Raw genomic sequence first — 23,129 nt, forward strand, 5'->3', positions numbered from 1 at the left:
CAGACAAGTTGATCAATGGAATAGAATTGAAGACCCAGAAATAAAACCACACACTTACAGACACTTGATTTTGACAAAGAAGCCAAAAATATACAATGGAAAAAAGAAAGCACCTTCAATAAATGATCTAACTGGATGTCTTTACGTAGAAAAATGAAAATAGACCCATATTTGGCACTTGTATAAAGATCAAGTCCACGTTTATCAAAGACCTCAACATAAAATCAGATACACTGAATCTAATAGAAGAGAAAGTGAGAAAGAGCTTTGAACTCACTGGCACAGAGGGAAATTTGCTAAACAGAACTCCAATGGATCATGCTCTTATATCAAGAATTGATAAATGGGACCTCATGAAACTGGAAAGCTTCTACAAGGCAAAGGGCATAGTCAATAAGACAAATCAGCAACCTACAGATTAGGGGAAAAAATCTTCACTAACCCCACATCCTGTAGAGGACTAATACCCAAAATATATAAAGAATTCAAGAAGCTAATCACCCAAAAAAACAAACAACCCTATCAAAAAATGGGGTATATAATTAAACTGAGATTTCACAAGTGAAGAATCTCAAATGGTTGAGAAGAAATGTTCAAAGTCCTAAGTGATCAGAGAAATGCAAATCAAAACGACCCTGGATTCAACCTTACACCAATCAGAATGGCTAAGATCAAAGCCTCAGGTGACAACACATGTTGGAGAGGATTTGGAGAAAGATGAACACTCCTTCAGTGCTGGTGGAATTACAAACTGGTATAATGACTCTGGAAATCAATCTGGAGGTTCCTCAAAAAATTGTAAATAGATCTACCTGAAGACCCAGCAATACCACTCTTGGGAAAAGATGCCCCACTATGCCACAGGGGCACGTGTTCCACTGTCTTCATGGTGGCTTTATTTGTGATAACTAGAAACTAGAAGCAACCCAGATGACCCATGACAGAAGAATGGATACAGAAAATGTGGTTCATTTACATGGAATACTACCCAGCTACTAAGAATGAGAACATTTCCCAATTTTTAATCACATTGTTCTTCAGTGATTTATTTAACTAAACTATTTTTCTGACACTAAAGAAATACAAATATAATGTATTGTCCTTCCAATTCCTGAAAAATCAATTTATAAATTTATTTTTATTAAAAATGGAGTTGGACATATATAAGCATGCATTCTACTGGTTCATCTTTTGTGAACATCTGGTGGCATTTAACACACTGATAATACTTAGCCTCTGTTACAATAATTTTCCCATGTCAAAAAAGCTTGTCTCACATATAATTATGTTCTACAAATAGTTAAAGCTGCAGCAAAACTCTAGGCCCCATTTCTTGTGAATCCTTCTTTATTAAAATTTTGAATATTATGAAAACATAAAATATCAGATATTCCCTTTATTTTATTCTAATATTAACTATATTATAGAAAATCTAATAAATACTTGCCTGTTCATTCTTTCATGTATTATAGCTTATATTTATTTCATATACAAACAAGAAACATTCAGTTATGTAAGTATCAGGTATAAAATAGATCACTATCAATATCATGTCTAAAACAATTCAATATATGGTGTGTAGGAGATTTAACTAGACTAATGTAGATTTTATTTCCTGTCTGTGTCATTAGATTTTAATATTTCAGAACAAGTAATGATGCTGTTGAGTAAGGCACTGATCTATTCTGTAGTTAATTGTGAAGGCTTCTTGCTAATCGAAATTTGTCAGGATCAATTGTATTGGCTATTCCTTGTTGTCAACTTAACACACACACAAACACACACACACACACACACACACACACACACACACACATATCAACAATCCAGACAGAATTGGAGGGCACATCTCTGATCCAGATCTTGAGCCTGGGAGATACAAGATTCTGACCTGTATCTTGGCATGGAGATCTTGGGACACAGTGGCCTCAAAAAGTTTAAACCCAGTCAATGTAGTACACACATTTATTCCAAGGAGACTGAGGTAAGAAGATCTCTGAGTTCAAGGTCAGCCTGAACAAAGCAGGTCCCAGATCCAGGCTTGGTGGTACACACCTTTAATCTGGGCCACACCTTCTGCTGGAGGTCTACATAGGGACATTGTAAGAAGGAAGCATCACTCAATTTTGACTGCTTGTACTTACTTGCCATCTTTTTTTACTTCTACAGAAGACCAGCTCAAACAATTAGCCTCTTGGGTCTGAGCATCTACTAGATTCTTGGACTTCCTGTCCACAGCTGTCCACTGTTGGGTTAGTTGGACTACAGACTTTAAGTCATCACAGTAAATTTCCTTAATACATAGAGACATTCCATAAGTTCTGTTGAAAGAGGAAAATTACTGACCACCAGAACTTCTCACCCCAGAGTACATTCTGAACTCTCACACCAGAGTCAGACCCCCTCTCAAATGAAAACTGTTCCGGGGACATTTCTGAGATAAGGGTTTCCTGGAACGAACCCAGTCCTACCCCTCCCAACTAAGGACTGTGCCAGGGACATTTTTGAGATAAGGGTGTGAGTAAAAACCTCAGTTCTAATGAATCAAGTACATGACCAAAGTGTGGGACGCAGTTGCAAAAGCACTTTGGAAAAACCCTTGGCTGAATCACTTAGTGACGTAAAACCTGTATTTTCCCTGCCCTGCTCCCCCCTTACCTCCTACCTATAAAAGCTGGTGAAAAGTTTGGGCTAATTGCCGAATCTCCTCTGCACCTGCTGCATGAGATCCGGCCCCAGATATCTGGTATATGTGCTTTCTGTTTGCTTTCTTGTCGTTGCTATATTAAATCTTACTCCCAATACATCTTAAGTACCGGTCTCAGTGTCTTCTTGGGTGCGTGGCTGACCCGAGGCTTGAGTAAGTGCCTCCCTTTGGGAGTTTTGAAGTCTTTCACTGTGACTCTAAAGAACCCTAATATATCAATGTAGAATGGAGAGGGGAAGCAAGAATTCCATGACAGAGGAACTATGGCTATCCTTAATTTAGAAAAGTCAGAATGGTTGAGACCAAAATATCTGGACATTTATGCTATGCCTTGATTAGTTACTGGCTAAGAATTATTATGGAGAACATACTGGCTTTGAAGAGACCACTCGACAGGTGATGCAATCCTTCAAAGACTTATGGCCATTAGCTATAATAGTCCCTGCAGCACTAACATTCCTTCTTTTGGAAAAAATTAATGACACATCAAATATTTCATCAGTCCATACCTTGTTCAGCCTATTTTCTTTTGCTAAAACAAAGTACCGGGAGATAAATTATATACAACAGGATATTATTTGGCTTAAGGTGTTAAAGATTTGGTAGTTCACAATAGAAGAGCCTCATCTGCTACATACAATCTTACTGTAACATAAAATAATAAATGGCCAAAGGTCCTCGGCCAGACACCAGCTAGAGCTGCAAGGTTGAGGTCCTGCAATGAAGACATGGTGGCAGTGAAAATAAAGATACTGACCACCTCTTAACTTTTAAGCAGGTGGCCTTGTATATCTCAAGCCATCTGTATTTATACAGTCATAATCCTGTTTGCCTGAGCAGTGACATCATTGGTTATTTTAATAAAAGGAATCATAGTATCAGCATTGTAGAAGCTCCATCATTACAAAACAAAAACAAATGAAAACAAAAACCAAGGGTTTCCCTTCCTCTTTCCTGCCTCCTGCTGGAGCAATCACCCCCGAACCTTATTTTGCACTACAGGGCACAAATTCACCAAGCCAAAAATAAATGTCTAGGCAGGCATGTCCTATAGACATGAGCACATACCCAGCTGGTAGCAGATCCATTTTCCACAGTTATACAAGGTGGGATACAGATTAAATATTTGTGGGTACAAATCCAGTCATCAAATACCACCCCTCTGTCATAATGCTTTTTTAATTGCAGACATAGTTGTGTTCATTATACCAAACAACCTTTTCTGATATGTACCTGATACCATCTTTCCAAGACCAATCTTTAAATCTTTATTGATCAGACATAGATTTGCTATTTTGAGTGTCTTATGATTAGACATAATTTCCTAGTTTTAAGTCTCTGTTGATATGTTCTCCTTAGAATAATAATATAAGCAAGACCCACTGCTCTCCACAACTGGCACAGACTTATTCAGTGTGGCTGTGGCTATTGCTATAAATACAAGCTTAATGTCCCAAAAAATACAGGATTAATGGTCACATCTGGAGGATCAAAAAAGGCAGAAAGATGAGAGGAGAGTTTTATACCTCAAAGGAATATTGAGAAAAGACAGAATCATCCACAGAGCATTCAAGCTACATGATCCTGGCACAGTGAAACTATATTTGCTCTGAGTATAGACAGCAAAAGCAAAAACAAGGAGAGCTTGTAGAAAAAATGATCTCAGTAATAAGCATATAGACCCCAAAATTTACCACAGGCCCTTGCCAGTTTGGAAGGGGTTTCCATGGGCCTTGTCACAGTAGAGTTGCATCAGCGAAGCATTCGTATGCTGTTCCTAGAGATGCTACATGGCCATTGCCAGTTCACAAAGATTTCTATGCCCAATTTAGGTTCAACCTCTTGTTCAGAGTCTCATAAATTGCAATCACAGTGCTGGTTAGGGTTCATTGTCATTTGAAAGCACAACTGAAGAGGAAACTGTTTCCAAGCTGCTAATGGCTATAACCAATTGCTTACCATTATGTGTTGTGTGGATTTTACTGAGGGAATATGAAAAAGTATCTAGCTTGCACCAGTAGGGCACTGGCAGCAGCATAAAGGGAGACTCTTTTCAAGTCCAGCCTCATGAATAAAGGATTTATTGGTACTACTTAAAGAAACCTAGGTATCAGTCAGTCCTATCTCATAACCAAATACCCCACCCTAGTAGGGGAGATACTGCACAAATTCTGCATTACTGGAGTTTCTGAAACAATCTCAGCCATCAACTGAAAACAAAACTTCCCCTGTAATGGTAACTGTTTATAATTTATAAGGTTGGTTGGCCTCATGGTTCTTGTCACTTTTCTATCACTAGCTGTGGTTTCTTTTCTTCCTTCCAGGATGAAGTCCAGTATATATGAAATACTCTACACCCTCCTCTGGCTTTTTCAAATGTATATCCTTCATCTACCCATTTCATTATATTCTTTAAACATTGGAGCAGGTGATGACAATGTTTTATTATTTTCATAAACTACGAGCAGATCATTAAGCTACTATGCCACATCTTTCCCTTATTCTAAGCGTTTTGACTATGAGTTTCTGAAGTACCCTCAAATGCTGTACAAAATTAGGTTTTCTCCAGGACCAGGTTTCACAAAACAATAATCTACTAGGGTTATTTTTGAAACTACAAACACATACAAACTGTTTTGATATGTCCATGATCCATTTAGCAAACAGTAGCATCCCAGCTCTGGCCTGTGACCTCCCCAAGGTGCTAATCTTTGCTATGCTTACAGTATCAAACAAAATTCTTTCTCATGAGAGCTGATAGGAAAGAGGCTCTCATGTCAGATAAAACTTGATTGCATCTACCTGTAACCACATCAAAGTGTCTTAAAAAATGTAGTCTCACAATCTTGTTATAGCATGGAAATAATAACAATGACAATAACCTTACGATGTATGTAGGTCTCAATAGTCTATCTGGCTATAAGTTTGTAGAAATGCTATAAACCATCAGCACTGGGATTTTCAATCAACTATATTAGAGATTATGAAGTGACTTTTTTTCTGTTGAGAGTCAGGTGTTTTGTAGCGTTTAAAGCACATTTATTCTTTACATTATGTGAGCTTCGACATTGTTCTTCCTCTGAGATTATTAGATCAGTGCTGTTACCACTGTCAACTTCTAAAAACAAAGTCACTCATCACTGATTTGCATGGAAATTCTTGTAAGATTATAGCAATGTTCTCAAGTGTTTTATGCAGGATGCATATCATAAAAATGTAGCATGGGAATATTGACTGTTTTACCTACATTACCAACCCTATGTTGGTTGTTCTATGCACAGATTCCAAGGAAACTCATTATATAGGCTTTCATGGTCCTTCATGTACAGAAAGCCTGCATTTGTATAAAGGCATGTACATTCTGACATTCACTCATTGGGCTATGAAATGCCACATAGAAATCTATGAAGGAGTCTCATTTTTGTTTAATTCTAATATATATTGACTTCCATGTCTGTTAACATCACAATACAAAACCCAGAATTTGCTAGATTTCTTGTTTGCCATTGAGCTTTCTAAACATCCAGACTTCTTAATATAGCACAATTATCAATATAGATTTACGATATGCAAAACCTTATGAAATACTGCTTCATATACTGCTCTTAATTCTTTCCATTAGCCTTTTCCTTCCTCCCTTTTCTCAAACCTCGTGTTGTCAATGTTCCTTTTCATCACTGCAGCAACCCACACCTAACTGCTGCCCCTACTTGGACAGTTGATATACCAGGCATTGCCAGAAAATAATTGGTTTTCTTTACAGTACTTTGTATGTGTTGATGATTGAGTCAATTACTGCAGAAGTTTCAATGACTTGAAAGGATCCAAATCCCAGAAGAATTTACAGGAATCACAAATTCTTTTTTAATATGAAAACCACCAACACAGGGTTTAATTCTGTACTGCTCCAGAGGGAGGCTTTTCCAAGAGAACTTCAGTCCAATCCTTTATGGGATAAGCTGTCTTGACCATTGCTGAAGTGGAACCAGTGATAGACTCCACTGTTGTTTTATATACAATAAAAACTTTTTTTTTCAAAAGGCGCATTCTGATATTCTAGCCATTTCCATGCTCATACTCATCTATAGGATGGAACCCAGGTCCCTCAGTGGAGGAGCTAGAGAAAGTACCCAAGGAGCTGAAGGGGGTCTGCAACTCTATAGGCCGAACAACAATATGAACTAACCAGTACCCCGGAGCTCATGTCTCTAGTTGCATGAGCTCATGTCTCTAGCTGTCTCTAGTCGGCCATCATTGGAGAGGCCCCTTGGTCTTGCAAATTTTATATGCCCCAGTACAGGGGAATGCCAGGGCCAAGAAGTGGGAGTGGGTGGGTAGGGGAGCGGGGGGGGCGGGGTATAGGGAACTTTGGGGATAACATTTAAAATGTAAATAAAGAAAATATCTAATAAAAATTAAGAAAAAAGAAAATATTTCCATGATTTCTACCAGTACTCTATTGAAACTATTTGCTTAGAGGTAGGGGGTGTCATAGCCCTGGCTAAAGCCTTCTGATCTGTTGGTGATTTCTAGCATAGAGGAACATAGATCTACTGGAGCACATAGCTAATTATTCTATCCTGCAAATATCTAGGGCTGCTCAAAGCTCTTTTTTCTTTTTTTTTTTTTTTTTTTTTTTCTTTTTGGTTTTTTTTTCGAGACAGGGTTTCTCTGTGTAGCCCTGGCTGTCCTGGCACTCACTTTGTAGACCAGGCTGGCCTCGAACTCAGAAATGTGCCTGCCTCTGCCTCCCGAGTGCTGGGATTAAAGGCGTGCACCACCATGCCCGGCTTCAAAGCTCTTTTTAACTCTTCTATCAAAATCTCAAGAAGTACCTCTTTTTTATTGATTTATGCAAAGATATGAAAATATGGAAAACAGAAATATAACAATATGCTGACAGAGACTCAAGAACACATACAGTTGATTTATAGTTATAGAAATAGTCCTTTTTAGGATATTCATTAACCATATCTAGTACCATATATGTACTGACTATATATCTGACCATGATTCCTCCTGACAATTTCATAGATGTTTTTGGCCCTTTTACCTTATATGTTTTTAGTCTTTTCTCTAAATATATAAGACATTTAGATGTTAGCATTGTATAGCTACACAGTGGGCAGGATAAGAAAGCCAAGCCTTGAACATGCATTCTCAAATATGTCATGTTTATAGGTGAATCAAACTTCATCTTGGGATCCATTAGCTAAGAATATTCAATGAAGGGGGCATTTATCAATGCCCAGTACAGGCTGAAAATATCCTACTATAGCAATTAGTGGTTCTGTCAGAAAAGTGGTATGAACACAATAGCATGGATGGGAATGGGATTTGGCCATTAGCTTTTGTAACTCTCTACAACCCATAGGCATTCCTCAAAATCCTTGTGGCTCCTTTGCAGGCTTCTGAGAGCCAGGTGCTTAAAAACTTTCAAATGGGTAAATATTCTCCACTATTTATTATTTCTTGATGTTTCTGAAATTTGTATTAGCAAGGACTTCAAGCACCCCTTGTTGTATGTCCAGTTCTATCAATAATTCCTGTCTTTTTTCTATTGTCTTATATTACCTGATATTACCATGGGCCTTCATTTATAAGAATCATGGGTCCCTTAGTCTCGTAGCCAGTCCACTAAAGAGTAATTTTCCTTATACTCTCCCATATTCTATAGTACTTTTTCTAAAAAATGGATGAACAATTAGGCTATACAGTTCTGCAACTTACATGTTATTCAGATTGATTTTATCCAACAATGAACTGCACAGTGACAAAAGTCAGGGCATAAGAGGCTTTATATTTTCTTGTTTATTTTTTTACAAATACAAGAAGTTCAGACATGAAATATTTTTTGTTTGTTTTTTTTTTTTTTTTTTTTTCGAGACAGAGTTTCTCTGTAATAGCCCTGGCTGTCCTGGAACTCACTTTGAAGACCAGGCTGGCCTCGAACTCAGAAATCCGCCTGCCTCTGCCTCCCAAGTGCTGGGATTAAAGGCGTGCGCCACCACGCCTGGCCGAAATATTTTTTTATACTTCCTTTTTCTTCATTTTATATATATATATATATATATATATATATATATATATATATATATATATATATATTAGATTAGATTTACCCTTCTACTAAATTAAAAATCTCTCCTGAAACGGTATCTTCTATCATTTGTGATTTAGTCCCTGCTAACTGTTTGACTTTTCACATGGATTCCAAAGATTTAGGTGGCAGGAAAACCTCTTTAGCACTGATCTAATTTATACTCTCTTTTTCTATAGCTCACAAGCTTTAAGGAATTGCAGGCCAACACCTCTGTCTCATCTTCCCATGTGTCCACTTATCAAATCTCAGGTTAGTGAAGCAGATAGAACCAACATATTTTTCCATCATAGTTTTTCCTATGAGGCTATAACTGTCCTCAGTCTGTAGGAAATAGATACTGACTGAAGTCTTCAGGTTTGCAGGCTGTTGACTGGACTATCCTTGTTGGTGATAGTTTCAAAGGGGCTCTGGCAGCTCCTTGATAGCTGAATTCTGCAATGTAGCTATTCCTTCATCTAACACACAAGAATCTAGAAATTCAGTCTGCAAAAGCAGTGTCTTACTGCAATGTAATCTGAGTGACATTTTGTCACTTTGTCACACAATTTAAAATAATCAAAAAGGTTATCCCATCACCTTTGTCATATTCTATTTGTAAAAGAACAAGAGAAAACCCTCAGATTTGAGGGGAAGGTATTGTGAAATTCATAAAGCATAGTACCTATAAATCACTGTGAGGGTCAAAGGTCTGAAAATGTGTATGGAAAACTGATACACATGCCAATCCCACCATATTTAAGTATCCTTCATTCTATATCCTCATTGTTTAAACCAATCTGTACTATACTTACATCGCCAGTTTACTTAAATGGAAGTCTTACAGAACCTCAGAGTACAACCAAATGGACGTGGGAAAGGCAATATACCAGAACTTATCCATGAAATTTATGGTTGGTAACCTGAAAGAAACATAATCGTTTCTTTCTTTACTTGACGGATTCTCATATCATCTTTTTAAAATTTAACAATGTATAATATCCTACTAGAACCAATAAAAACACTATTGGGATGGTTTTGTGATGCAGATTACTTTAAAAATTGTTCTAAAATGGCTTGTTTTTCCACAGACCACTTAGCAATATGAGTTCAAAGATCACTAGTTGAATAGCTCATAAAAGGTCCATTATGTCATTTTATATGCATCTCACTGCCAAGCACTCCGGACCATAATAAGAAATTAAATAGTTCAAAAGAAGATAAAGTTATGAAAGTTAAGTGGCAAGACAATGCAATGCTCTGATGATAAAGAAGTTATTCCAACAGTTTATAAAAAGTTGACAGCTCTTTTCTTCATGGCATTAGTATGGCTCTGTCTTATTGCCACAATAGTATGCTGTATAGCTTACCAAAATAGATTTTCCTACCAATAGTTTAAAAATCTTTCATTATTCCCTTTCAAATTACCACTCCAATTTCATTGTCATTTTTTGATGAGAATAACCCTTCAATGCCAGCTTATAATAATTAAAACGAACAAAAAAGACTGGTAGTTTGGTTCAGCAGTTCAGGTCATTTGCATGTACATCCATGGGATTTGGGGTTTAGATCACAGCACCAAGTTCGATGTCTGTAAATCCAATTCAGGAGGATCTGTTTCCCTCTTCTACAAGGACAGAAACATGCATCAACAATTGTGCACACACGGACATTTAAACCAATAAATCTTTAAAAAATGAAAACATTATTTTTATCCACTTTTGTAAGCCTTTCTTTGTTTATAAACTTTCCTCAGCTTTGGAATTCTTCATGAAAAACTTATAGACTATGTGACAAATTTGAATGTATTTCTCCCATTTGAAAAACTAGGACCATAAATTTAAAGGTATAGGAAAAGGAAAAGTCCATTTTTGTTTCTTCAACATGAAAAGTAACCGGCTTGTTAATTACAAGTTTCATTGCATGTGGGACCATGAAAGGCAGCTTTTTTTTTTTTTTTTTTTTTTTTTGGTTCGGGATAGGTTTAAACGCCAGAAACCTAGCAACAGTTCCTGAAAGGGATGGAAGGCCCTTTTGCCATGCCCCTAGACACCAGACTCCTGACACAAGGCTCCAGCTCTCTATAATTTTGTGGCCATCAGTCAGTCTCATAGGGCAAAGCCCCAAGCTCCTGGTATTCTGTCTGAACTCCACCTCCACAGTTACCTGGCAATAGCCAGGTACGCCTGGACCGCTATAAAAGGGGCTGTTTGTCCCCTCTTCCCTCTCTTATTCTTTCACTCTTGCCTCTCACTTTCTTTCCTTCTTGCTCCCCCTCTCTCAGCACGCCCTTCCCCCTCTCTCCAAGTGGCCATGGCTGGCCTCTACTTCCCTACTCTCTCCCTCTCTCTGCCTTTCTACAATAAACACCTTAAAACCATGGACTGCCTATTCTCATCGGGATCCACCATGTTGGAGCAATGGAGCAGGTCTTCCTTTAAAGAGCCACAGATAATCTCCTGCAGGAGGCCTCTCTGTATTCCTAGACATGGTAACCAGCAAGGACGCCATCCGCCCTAACAAACCAAGGATTCTCATCCCCATGGAACCCAGCTGGAGCTCTCTCCTCCCTGTTTTCTGCTCCAGTTGTGGGCCAGAGCCAGCCCCATGAGCTCCCCCCCTCCCCAACTCTCCTCTAAGCGGCATCCAGTAGCATCTGCAGTGTCCAAAAGCTAGAACCTGCAGTCCCTGCCCTCCAAGCAGGCCAGGAAACCCAGAGTCAACACCACCGGCAGTTCCGCAGAGACCTCAGACTGTGCTTCCCCACTGCTGGAGCAGGGAGGGTCCTGTAGTTTCTTACAGCCCAACACCACGGTCTTTTTTCGTTTTTTATTGGATATTTTAGGTATTTACATTTCAAATGTTATCCCCTCTCCTGGTTTCTCTTCCAGAACCCTCCCATCCCATCTCCCCTCCCCTTGCTTCTATGAGGGTGCTCCCTCTCCCACCTACCCACTCCCACCTCACCTTCCTAGCCTTCCCCTACACTGGGCAATTGGGCCTTCACAGGACCAAGGGCCCAGCCACTGTAGACAATGACTGAATGTAAGACTGGAAATAAGCTAGCATACCAATAAGTTCTATTCCTCTGTAGTTTCAATTCTCTGGATTGACATCTTGAGCCCTTGACCACCTGGATTCCCTGAAAATCTGTAAATCTTCTAAAAAATATGTGATTATTTAAAAAATTCTGTGTGTGTGTGTGGTGTGTATAGTTATAGTTGTTATAGTTATAGTTGTTATAGTTATAGTTGTTATAGTTATAGTTGTTATAGTTATAGTTATTATAGTTATAGTTGTGATAGTTATAGTTGTTATAGTTATAGTTGTTATAGTTATAGTTGTTATAGTTATAGTTGTTATAGTTATAGTTGTTATAGTTATAGTTGTTATAGTTATAGTTGTTATAGTTGTTATAGTTATAGTTATACTTGTTATAGTTATAGTTGTTATAGTTATAGTTGTTATAGTTATAGTTATACTTGTTATAGTTATAGTTGTTATAGTTATAGTTATAGTTGTTATAGTTATAGTTATAGTTATAGTTATAGTTATAGTTATAGTTATAGTTATAGTTATAGTTATAGTTATAGTTATAGTTATAGTTATAGTTATAGTCTGTAAGCTTAAATAAACCCTAAGCCCTTTACTACTCAAGTTACGTTTGGTCATCCTGTTTAACACAGCAAGAGAAATCAAACTGGAACAGAAGTTTGTTCCCAAAGAGTCAGATGTTGTTATGATAGGTCTGTTCATGTTGCTTTCCATGTTCATATGAAGACCATGGAAAAAGCCATTGAATACTTAGAACTTAAAAGATTTTTCTATAACATCTTGGAAATTGAGAATACTTTGAGAAATACAGACAGTGAACTTCTGATTTGTTAAGTTTAAGAGGGAAAGAAAGACTATATGAGGGTTGTTTTTGTGAGTTTTGATAATTTTATATACTAAGAACTATATAAATGACCACCATTAAACACATTGTTTTTCCATCTTCTGTGGAAAGCAAATGTTTATTTGTGGATAATAGGTACTGTTTTTATGAATGTTGAGCCAGTAGGTAACAGATTATGATAACTTCAACAACTGTTGTCCAGTTTATTTTACTTTAATTGTGGAATATCAATAGAATTTATATTACAACTTTCTTGGAAATTGTGCATTAATATCAACATCATGTCAAGAACAGGATAGCTGATACTTTCTTCCTATCAAACCATTTTAAAGAATGAAGACATTGTTTTACCATCAGAAACTTTGTAGACCTTGCTGTGATTAATAAACAACTTTTGGTTGGAATACTGAGGTTTTTTGTTTTTTGGTTTTTTTGGTTTTGTTTTGTTTTTTTTTTTTCACTTAGAAGTGACTGCTGAGGATAAGGGTTTTTTTTTTAATTTTAAATTTCTTAAATTCTACTTTTAATTAGATGTCTATGGTAAGTATATAAAAACCTATACTAAGAATCTGCGGGAGCCATCTTGGCTCCGCAGAAAGTTGACTGCACAGGCGAGAGTGTGGACCACAGAAACTAACAGCTTCTGGGACAGGTAAGAGCCACAGAGCTTCTGAAGCAGCGACATTTTTGGTCTCCAGACATCCGGTCACCTTCAGCCAGAGCACAGGGGTCCTCCCGGCCCCGGAGGTTTTTGCCTCAGGATCTGCAGGAGCCATCATGGCTCCTGGACTCCACAGACAGTTGTCTGCACAGGGGAGAGTGTGGACCACAGAAGCTAACAGCTTCTGGGACAGGGGAGAGCCACAGAGCTTCCTAGGCAGAGCCATTTTCAGGCTTCAGACATCCAGCCACCTCCCGGCCAGAGGTCAGTTGTCCACCTGGCCTGGGAGGACCTAGCCTCAGGATCCTCTGGAGCCATTTTGGTTCCAGGACTCTGAAGATAGTAGTCTGCACAGGTGAGAGTGTGGACTACTGAAATTAACAGCTTCTGCGACAGGCCAAAGCAACACAGCTTCTGGGAAAGGTCCTAGTTTGGCCCTTCATCTACGGCCAGGAGGAGGTCCAAACGCCACATAATTGTGCACCTCCCTGAAAGAGGTGAGCTTCCCTGCAGAGACTGCTCTGACCACTGAAACTCAGAGGAGAGAGCTAGTCTCCTATATCTGCTGATAGAGGGTAACAGAATCACCAGAGGAACAATCTCTAAACAGAGAAAACTATAACAACTAACTCCAGAGATTACCAGATGTTGAAAGGTAAACATAAGAATCTTACTAACAGAAACCAACACCACTCACCATCATCAGAACCCAGCACTCCCACATCACCCAGTCCAGGGCACCCCAACACACCCGAAAAGCTAGACCTGGATTTAAAAGCATATCTCATGATGATGGTAGAGGACATCAAGAAGGACTTTAATAACTCACTTAAAGAAATACAGGAGAACAGTGCTAAAGAGTTACAAGCCCTTAAAGAAAAACAGGAAAAAACAACCAAACAGTGAGAGTCCTTAAAGAAAAACAGGAAAACACATCCAAACAGGTGATGGAAATGAACAAAACCATACTAGACCTAAAAATGGAAGTAGACACAATAAAGAAAACCCAAAGTGAGGCAACACTGGAGATAGAAACCCTAGGAAAGAAATCTGGAACCATAGATGTGAGCATCAGCAACAGAATACAAGAGATGGAAGAGAGAATCTCAGCTGCAGAAGATTCCATAGAGAAGATCGGCACAACAATCAAAGATAATGGAAAATGAAAATAGATCCTAACTCAAAACATCCAGGAAATCTAGGACACAATGAGAAGACCAAACCGACCAATAATAGGAGTGGATGAGAATGAAGATTTTCAACTCAAAGGACCAGCAAATATCTTCAATAAAATTATAGAAGAAAACTTCCCAAACCTAAAGAAAGAGATGCCCATGAACATACAAGAAGCCTACAGAACTCCAAATAGACTGGACCAGAAAAGAAATTCCTTCTGACTCATAATAATCAGAACAACAAATGCACTAAATAAAGAGAGAATACTAAAAGCAGTAAGGGAAAAAGGTCAAGTAACATACAAAGGCAAGCCTAGCAGAATTACACCAGATTTTTCACCAGAGACTATGAAAGCCAGAAGAGCCTGGACAGATGTTATACAGACATTAAGAGAACACAAATTCCAGCCCAGGCTACTACACCCAGCCAAACTCTCAATTACCATAGATGGAGAAACCAAAGTATTCCATGATAAAACCAAATTCACAATTATCTTTCCAAGAATCCAGCCCTTCAAAGGATAATAAGGGAAAAAAAAAAAAAAAAAAAAAAAAACAATACAAGGATGGGAACCACACTCTAGAAAAAACAAGAAGGTAATCCCTCAACAAACCTAAAAGAAGACAGCCACAAGAACAGAATGCCAACTTAAACAACAAAAATAACAGGAAGCAACAATTACTTTTCCTTAATATCTCTTAATATCAATGGATTCAACTCCTCAATAAAAAGACATAGACTAACAAACTGGCTACACAAACAAGACCCAACATTTTGCTGCTTACAGGAAACTCATCTCAGAGAAAAAGATAGACACTACCTCAGAATGAAAGGCTGGAAAACAATTTTCCAAGCAAATGGTATGAAGAAACAAGCTGGAGTAGCCATTCTAATATCTAATAAAATTGAATTCCAACCCAAAATCATCAAAAAAGACAAGGAGGGGCACTTCATACTCATCAAAGGTAAAATCCTCCAAGAGGAACTATCAATTCTGAATATCTATGCTCCAAATACAAGGACAGCCACATTCATTAAAGAAACTTTAGTAAAGCTCAAAGCACACATTGCACCTCACACAATAATAGTGGGAGACTTCAACACACCACTTTCACCAATGGACAGATCATGGAAACAGAAACTAAACAGGGACACAGTGAAACTAACAGAAGTTATGAAACAAATGGATCTTACAGATATCTACAGAACATTTTATCCTAAAACAAAAGGATATAACTTCTTCTCAGCACCTCATGGTACCTTCTCCAAAATTGACCACATAATTGGTCACAAAACAAGCCTCAACATATACAAAAATATTGAAATTGTCCCATGCATCCTATCAGATCACCATGGACTAAGGCTGATGTTCAATAATAAAATAAATAATAGAAAGCCAACATTCACGTGGAAACTGAACAACACTCTTCTCAATGATGCCTTGGTCAAAGAAGGAATGAAGAAAGAAATTAAGGACTTTTTAGGGTTCAATGAAATTGAATCCACAACATACCCAAACTTATGGGACACAATGAAAGCATTTCTAAGAGGAAAACTCATAGCTCTGAGTGCCTCCAAAAAGAAACTAGAGAGAGAACACTTTAGCAGCTTGACAACACACCTAAAAGCTCTAAAACAAAAGGAAGCAAATTCACCCAAGAGGAGTAGAAGGCAGGAAATTATCAAACTCAGAGGTGAAATCAACCAAGTGGAAACAAGAAGAACTATTCAAAGAATCAACCAAATGAGGAGCTGGTTCTTTGAGAAAATCAACACAATAGACAAACCCTTAGCCAGACTCACTAGAGGGCACAGGGAAAGCATTCTAATTAACAAAATCAGAAATAAAAAGGGAGAAATAACAACAGATCCCAAAGAAATCCAAAACACCATCAGATCCTTCTACAAATGGCTATTCTCAACAAAACTGGAGAACCTGGATAAAATGGAGAAGTTTTTAGAGAGATACCAGGTACCAAAGTTGAATCAAGTTCAGGTTAATGATCTAAACAGCCCTATATCTCCTAAAGAAATAGAAGCAGTCGTTAATAGTCTCCCAACCAAAAAAAAAGCCCAGGACCAGATGGGTTTAGTGCAGAGTTCTATCAGACCTTCAAAGAAGATCTAATCCCAGTTCTTCACAAACTATTCCACAAAATAGAAACAGAAGGTACTCTACCCAACTCATTCTATGAAGCCACAATTACTCTGATACCCAAACCACAAAAAGACCAAACAAAGATAGAGAACTTCAGACCAATTTCCCTTATGAATATTGATGCAAAAATCCTCAATAAAGTTCTTGCTAAACAAATCCAAGAATCCATCCCGACCATCCCGATGAAAAGTAGGTTTCATCCCAGGGATGCATGGATGGTTCAATATACGGAAATCCATCAACGTAATCTAGTATATAAACAAACTCAAAGACAAAAACGACATGATCATCTCATTAGTTGCTGAAAAAGCATTTGACAAAATCCAACACCCATTCATGATAAAAGTCTTGGAAAGATCTGGAATTCAAGGCCCATACCTAAACATGATAAAAGCAATCTACAGCCGGGCTTGGTTGTGCACTCCTTTAATCCCAGCACTTGGGAGGCAGAGGCAGGTGAATTTATGAGTTTGAGGCCAGCCTGGTCTACAGAATGAGTTCCAGGACAGCCAGGGCTACACAGAGAAACCCTGTCTCGAAAAAACAAAACAAAACAAAACAAAACAAAACAAAACAAAACAAAACAAAACAAAACAAAACAAAACAAAACAAACAAAACAAAAATGCAATCTACAGCAAACCAGTAGCCAACATCAAAGTAAATGGTGAAAAGCTGGAAGCAATCCCACTAAAATCAGGGACTAGACAAGGCTGTCCACTCTCTCCCTCCCTATTCAACATTGCACTTGAAGTCCTAGCCAGAGCAGTTAGAAAACAAAAGGAGATCAAGGGGATACAAATTGGAAAGGAAGAAGTCAAAATATCACTTTTTGCAGATGATGTGATAGTGTATATAAGTGACCCTAAAAATTCCACCAGAGAACTCCTAAGCCTGATAAACAGCTTCAGTAAAGTAGCTGGATATAAAATTAACTCAAACAAGTCAATGGCATTTCTGTACACAAAGGATAAACAAGCTGAGAAAGAAATTAGGGAAACAACACCCTTCTCAATAGTCACAAATAATATAAAATACCTTGGCGTGACTCTAACTAAGGAAGTGAAAGATCTGTATGATAAGAACTTCATGTCTCTGAAGAAAGAAATTAAAGAAGATCTCAGAAGATGGAAAGATCTCCCATGCTCATGGATTGGCAGGATCAATATAGTAAAAATGGCTATCTTGCCAAAAGCAATCTACAGATTCAATGCAATCCCCATCAAAATTCCAACTTGATTCTTCAACGAATTAAAAAGGGCAATCGGCAGATTCATCTGGAATAACAAAAAAACCTAGGATAGCAAAAACTCTTCTCAAGGATAAAAGAACCTCTGGTAGAATCACCATGCCCGACCTAAAGCTGTACTACAGAGCAATTGTGATAAAAACTGCATGGTACTGGTATAGTGACAGACAAGTAGACCAATGGAATAGAATTGAAGACCCAGAGATGAACCCACACACCTATGGTCACTTGATCTTTGACAAGGGAACTAAAACTATCCAGTGGAAAAAAGACAGCATTTTCAACAAATGGTGCTGGCACAACTGGCTGTTTTCATGTAGAAGATTGCGAATTGATCCATTTCTATCTCCTTGTACTAAGGTCAAAACTAAGTGGATTAATGAACTCCACATAAAACCAGAGACACTGAAACTTATAGAGGAAAAAGTAGGGAAAAGCCTCGAAGGTATGGGTACAGGGGGAAAATTCCTGAATAGAACAGCAATGGCTTGTGCAGTAAGATAGAGAATCTATAAATGGGACCTCATAAAATTGCAAAGCTTCTGCAAGGCAAAAGACACCATCAGTAAGACAAAAAGACCACCAACAGATTGGGAAAGGATCTTTACCTAACCCAAATTGGATAGGGGACTAATATCCAATATATATAAAGAACTCAAGAAGGTGGACTTCCGAAAATCAAATAACCCCATTAAAAAATGGGGCTCAGAACTGAACAAAGAATTCAGAAGCATGTATATTTTTTATGTTGCATATATTTTGGTTTAAAAATTGTAACATGTTTCATCCAATTTTCACAATATTAGTCACTATTAACCTGTTTGTCCTGTGGGTGCTGTATAAGTGTAATTTTGCTCATGTGTATGCAGAAATGTGTGGATGTACATGTATACATACGTGTTTGTTTTTACATGGAGGCTTGGGAATCAAATGTAGTTTCTTACTCTATTTTTTGTACCTTATGTCCTCAAACTGGATCTGTCACTGAACTTGCTGCTTATACTGGGTAACTGGGAAGCACTAACTTTCCCTCACAAGCTTGAGGGATCTTCTGTCTTTGATCCCCAGTACCGTGATTACACTTGTGTATCATCATGAGTGGTGATACAGGGGATTCAAAATCAGATCATCATGACAGTTGCAGTACTTTATTTGTTGAGCTATTTCCCTAGCTTCCTATTTGCCCTTTTGTTGTTTATGGAATGTACCCTGAAACAACTCTATGTAGTTAGTTTAATTTCTCTCTTCAGATTTTGCTGATATAAAAATATACAATGTCATGCAGAATCAGGGCATCATCCTGAGTGAGGTAACACAATCACAAAGGGTCTCACACAATATGTACTCACTGATAAGTGGATATTAGTCCAGAAACTTAGGATACCCAAGATATAAGATACAATTTGCTAAATGCATAAAACTCAAGAAGAACGAAGACCAAAGTGTGGACACTTTGACCCTTCTTAGAATCGGGGAACAAAACACCCATGGAAGGAGTTACAGAGACAAAATTTGGAGCTGTGATGAAAGGATGGACCGTCTAGTGATTGCCATATCCAGGGATCCATCCCATAATCAGCCTCCAAACGCTGACACCATTGCATACACTAGCAAGATTTTGCTGAAAGGAGCCAGATATAGCTGTCCCTTGTGAGACTATGCAGGGGCCTAGCAAACACAGAAGGGATGCTCACAGTCAGCTATTGAATGGATCACAGGGCTCCCAATGGACGAGCTAGAGGAAGCACCCAAGGAACTAAAGGGAACTGCAACCCTATAGGGGGAACAACAATATGAACTAACCAGTACCCTGGACCTCCTGTCTCTAGCTGCAGATGTATCAAAAGATGGCCTAGTCGGCCATAACTGTAAAGAGAGGCCGATTGGACTTGCAAACTTTATATGCCCCAGTACATGGGAACGCCAGGGCCAAAAAGGTGGAGTTGGGTGGGTAGGGTAGTGGGGAGGGTGGGTATGGGGGACTTTTGCGATAGCATTGGAAATGGTAAATGAGGAAAATACCTAATTTACAAAAAAAACCTATACTAAAATATTACCAAATGAATAACTCTTATTGTTAAAAAACAGTTATATAGCTAGATTCTACCTTAATGTTAGATAAAATGCTGTTAATTTGTCGTTGTAAACTAAAATTGCTTTCTACATTTTCAAAGAACTTACTCATTTTAATTTATTATAATTTGTTTCCTTAAGAAAAATTTGCTTATTTCTTTTTGCCTCAAATTTATCATTCATATCCTGAGATTAAGAAAATTCCTGAAGGTATCCCTATAGGTGCTTAGGTTTTAATTTCAAATGAATTAAAATATGAGTACTTTTAAAGAAGCAAATTGTGTTTTCTCTGCTCAAATCTGTCTCTTCAAGAAAAGATTAAAATATATAGGGTTTTGATTAGCATTCTCTTGATAATCTTTTCTTTTAGTTTTCTGCTGTTCATAAAGTATATATGCTGCAAGGAAGAATACCAACATTTAACAAACTATATAAGTATGATAAGTTTATTCTATTTTCTACCTGATTTTTATAAATTGAATAGAAAAAATAAAATCAAATTCAAAACTAATTACTACAAAGAAGACCAAGAGCTTTAATATGTCATTTAATTTAATAAATACTAAGAAAATTCAACTGAACAGTGAGGATTAAACAGTGCAGTATGAAAATCTGCACTGTTTGTTTATTAATTTGCCAGGAGTTATCTAACAGTAAAATAAGTGAGAAACAAAGCAACTAATAATATTTAAATATTTGCTTAGATAGAAGTTTAAGTAGAAGTCATTAAATTTTTTTGCCACAATAAACAAAGAAAATCTATAATCCTGGTATGGACATTATTGAGTTTTCTATTAGTTTTCTATTACATAAGCAAAGTGAAATAGTGGTACTTTCAGAATCTCAGTGATAGGGCAAGGTAATGCTCTTAGCTAAAAGAAAAAATACTGCTGAGTGTTGTAATAAAATAAAGCAATTGAAGTTCTTCATGACATATAGGAAATGGAAAAAAACATCAATTTAAAAAATCTATTAAATTTCAATAAGAACAGTGTGAATCCACAACACTTGAGTCATAGCTATTCCAACCCTCTTGTTCAGAACAGCATGGTAGAAACTCTATTTTGAGTAGATGCTGTGAGGAAAATAGGGCTCTTCTTCACCAAATTCAAGGTTTAGTTCTAAATTTCCTTTGAGGTATGGCAGATGGAGGTCTATCTCATATCCTTATCTTTTTCATATAGTGAAAGTTAGATTCTAGAGAAGTACAACAAAGCAGAATAGATTACCCTCACCTACACAGTCCCAGCAGGATAGAAAAAGTCCTGAAGATCTAAACAAGCAGAAGTATGAGTAATGGCCCTATCAGCAAAATCTGAAGAGAGAAATTAAACTAACTACATAGAGTTGTTTCAGGGTACATTCCATAAACAACAAAAGGGCAAATAGGAAGCTAGGGAAATAGCTCAACAAATAAAGTGCTGCAACTGTCATGATGATCTGAGTTTGAATCCCCTGTATCACCACTCATGATGATACACAAGTGTAATCATGGTACTGGGGATCAGAGACAGAAGATCCCTCAAGCTTGTGAGGGAAAGTTAGTGCTTCCCAGTTACCCAGTATAAGCAGCAAGTTCAGTGACAGATCCAGTTTGAGGACATAAGGTACAAAAAAATAGAGTAAGAAACTACATTTGATTCCCAAGCCTCCATGTAAAAACAAACACGTATGTATACATGTACATCCACACATTTCTGCATACACATGAGCAAAATTACACTTATACAACACCCACAGGACAAACAGGTTAATAGTGACTAATATTGTGAAAATTGAATGAAACATGTTACAATTTTTAAACCAAAATATATGCAACATAAAAAAAATACAATGTCATGCAGGTTTTATTACTATAGCTCTTTGGTACAGCTTGAAATCAAGGTTGCTGATACCTCTGAAAGTTCTTGTAATGTACAGAATTGTTTAGTTAACCTGGTATTTTGTTTTTGTTTTGTTACATATAAAGCTGAGTATTTTCCTATCAAGATCTATATATAGACCTATAGAATTGTTGGAAACTTGATGATGCGAATTGCAATGAATCTTTGGATCGCTTTTGGTAGGATAATCATTTATAATCAAGTTCTAATATATCAATGACCTCAACATAAAATTAGATGCACTGAACCTGATAGAAGAAAAAGTAGGATATTGCCCTGAACTCATTGATACAGAAGACAACATCCTAAACAGAAAACTACTAGCACAGGTACTAAGGTCAACAATTAATAAATGGGACCTCATGAAGCTAAAAAAGCTTCTGTAAGGCAAAAGATACCTCCAATAGGACAAAATAGAAGCCTACAGAATAGAAAAAGATTTTAACCAGCTCCACATCTAGCAGAGGACTAATGCTCCATATCTAACAGAGGATATATATATTCCAAGAATCTAGATATCAACAATGTCTTAAACCAAACAAATAAAGTCAAACAAAATATAGGGTACAGATGTAAACAGAGAATTCTCAACAGAGGAAACTCACTTAGCTAATAAATACTTATAAAATGTTCAACACCCATACCCATCAGGAAAAGGTAAATCAAAACTAATTTGAGATTCCACATTATACCTGTGAGAATGAATGGCTAGAATCAAAATCACAAGTGATAGCTCTCACTGTGGTAAGAATGTGGAACAACACAGACATCTATAGGATGGAATACAGGTCCCCCAATGTAGGATCTAGAGAAAGTACCCAAGAGCTGAAGGGGTCTGCAACCTTATAGGTGGAACAATAATATGAACTAACCAGTACCCCCAGAGCTCATGTCTCTAGCTGCATATGTAGCAGAAAATGGTCTAGTCAGCCATCACTGGGAAGAGAGGCCCCTTGATCTAGCAAACTTTATATGCCCCAGTACAGGGGAACGCCATGGCCAAGAAGTGGGAATGAGTGGGTAGGGGAGCAGGGCAGGGGGAGGGTATAGGGGACTTTTGGGATAACATTTGAAATGTAAATGAAGAAAGTATCTAATAAAACAATATTTAAAAAGAATGTGAAGCAAGGGGAACTCCGTTGTTTGTGGAAGAGCAAACTTGCACAAACACTATGGAAATCAATATGGCAGTTCCACAGAAAATTAGAAGTCAATCTACTTCAAGACCCAGCTATACCACATTTGGG

Source organism: Mus caroli, unplaced genomic scaffold, assembly GCF_978045245.1.
Source record: "Mus caroli unplaced genomic scaffold, Mus_caroli_1 scaffold_12, whole genome shotgun sequence".
Taxonomy (NCBI): Eukaryota; Metazoa; Chordata; class Mammalia; order Rodentia; family Muridae; genus Mus; species Mus caroli.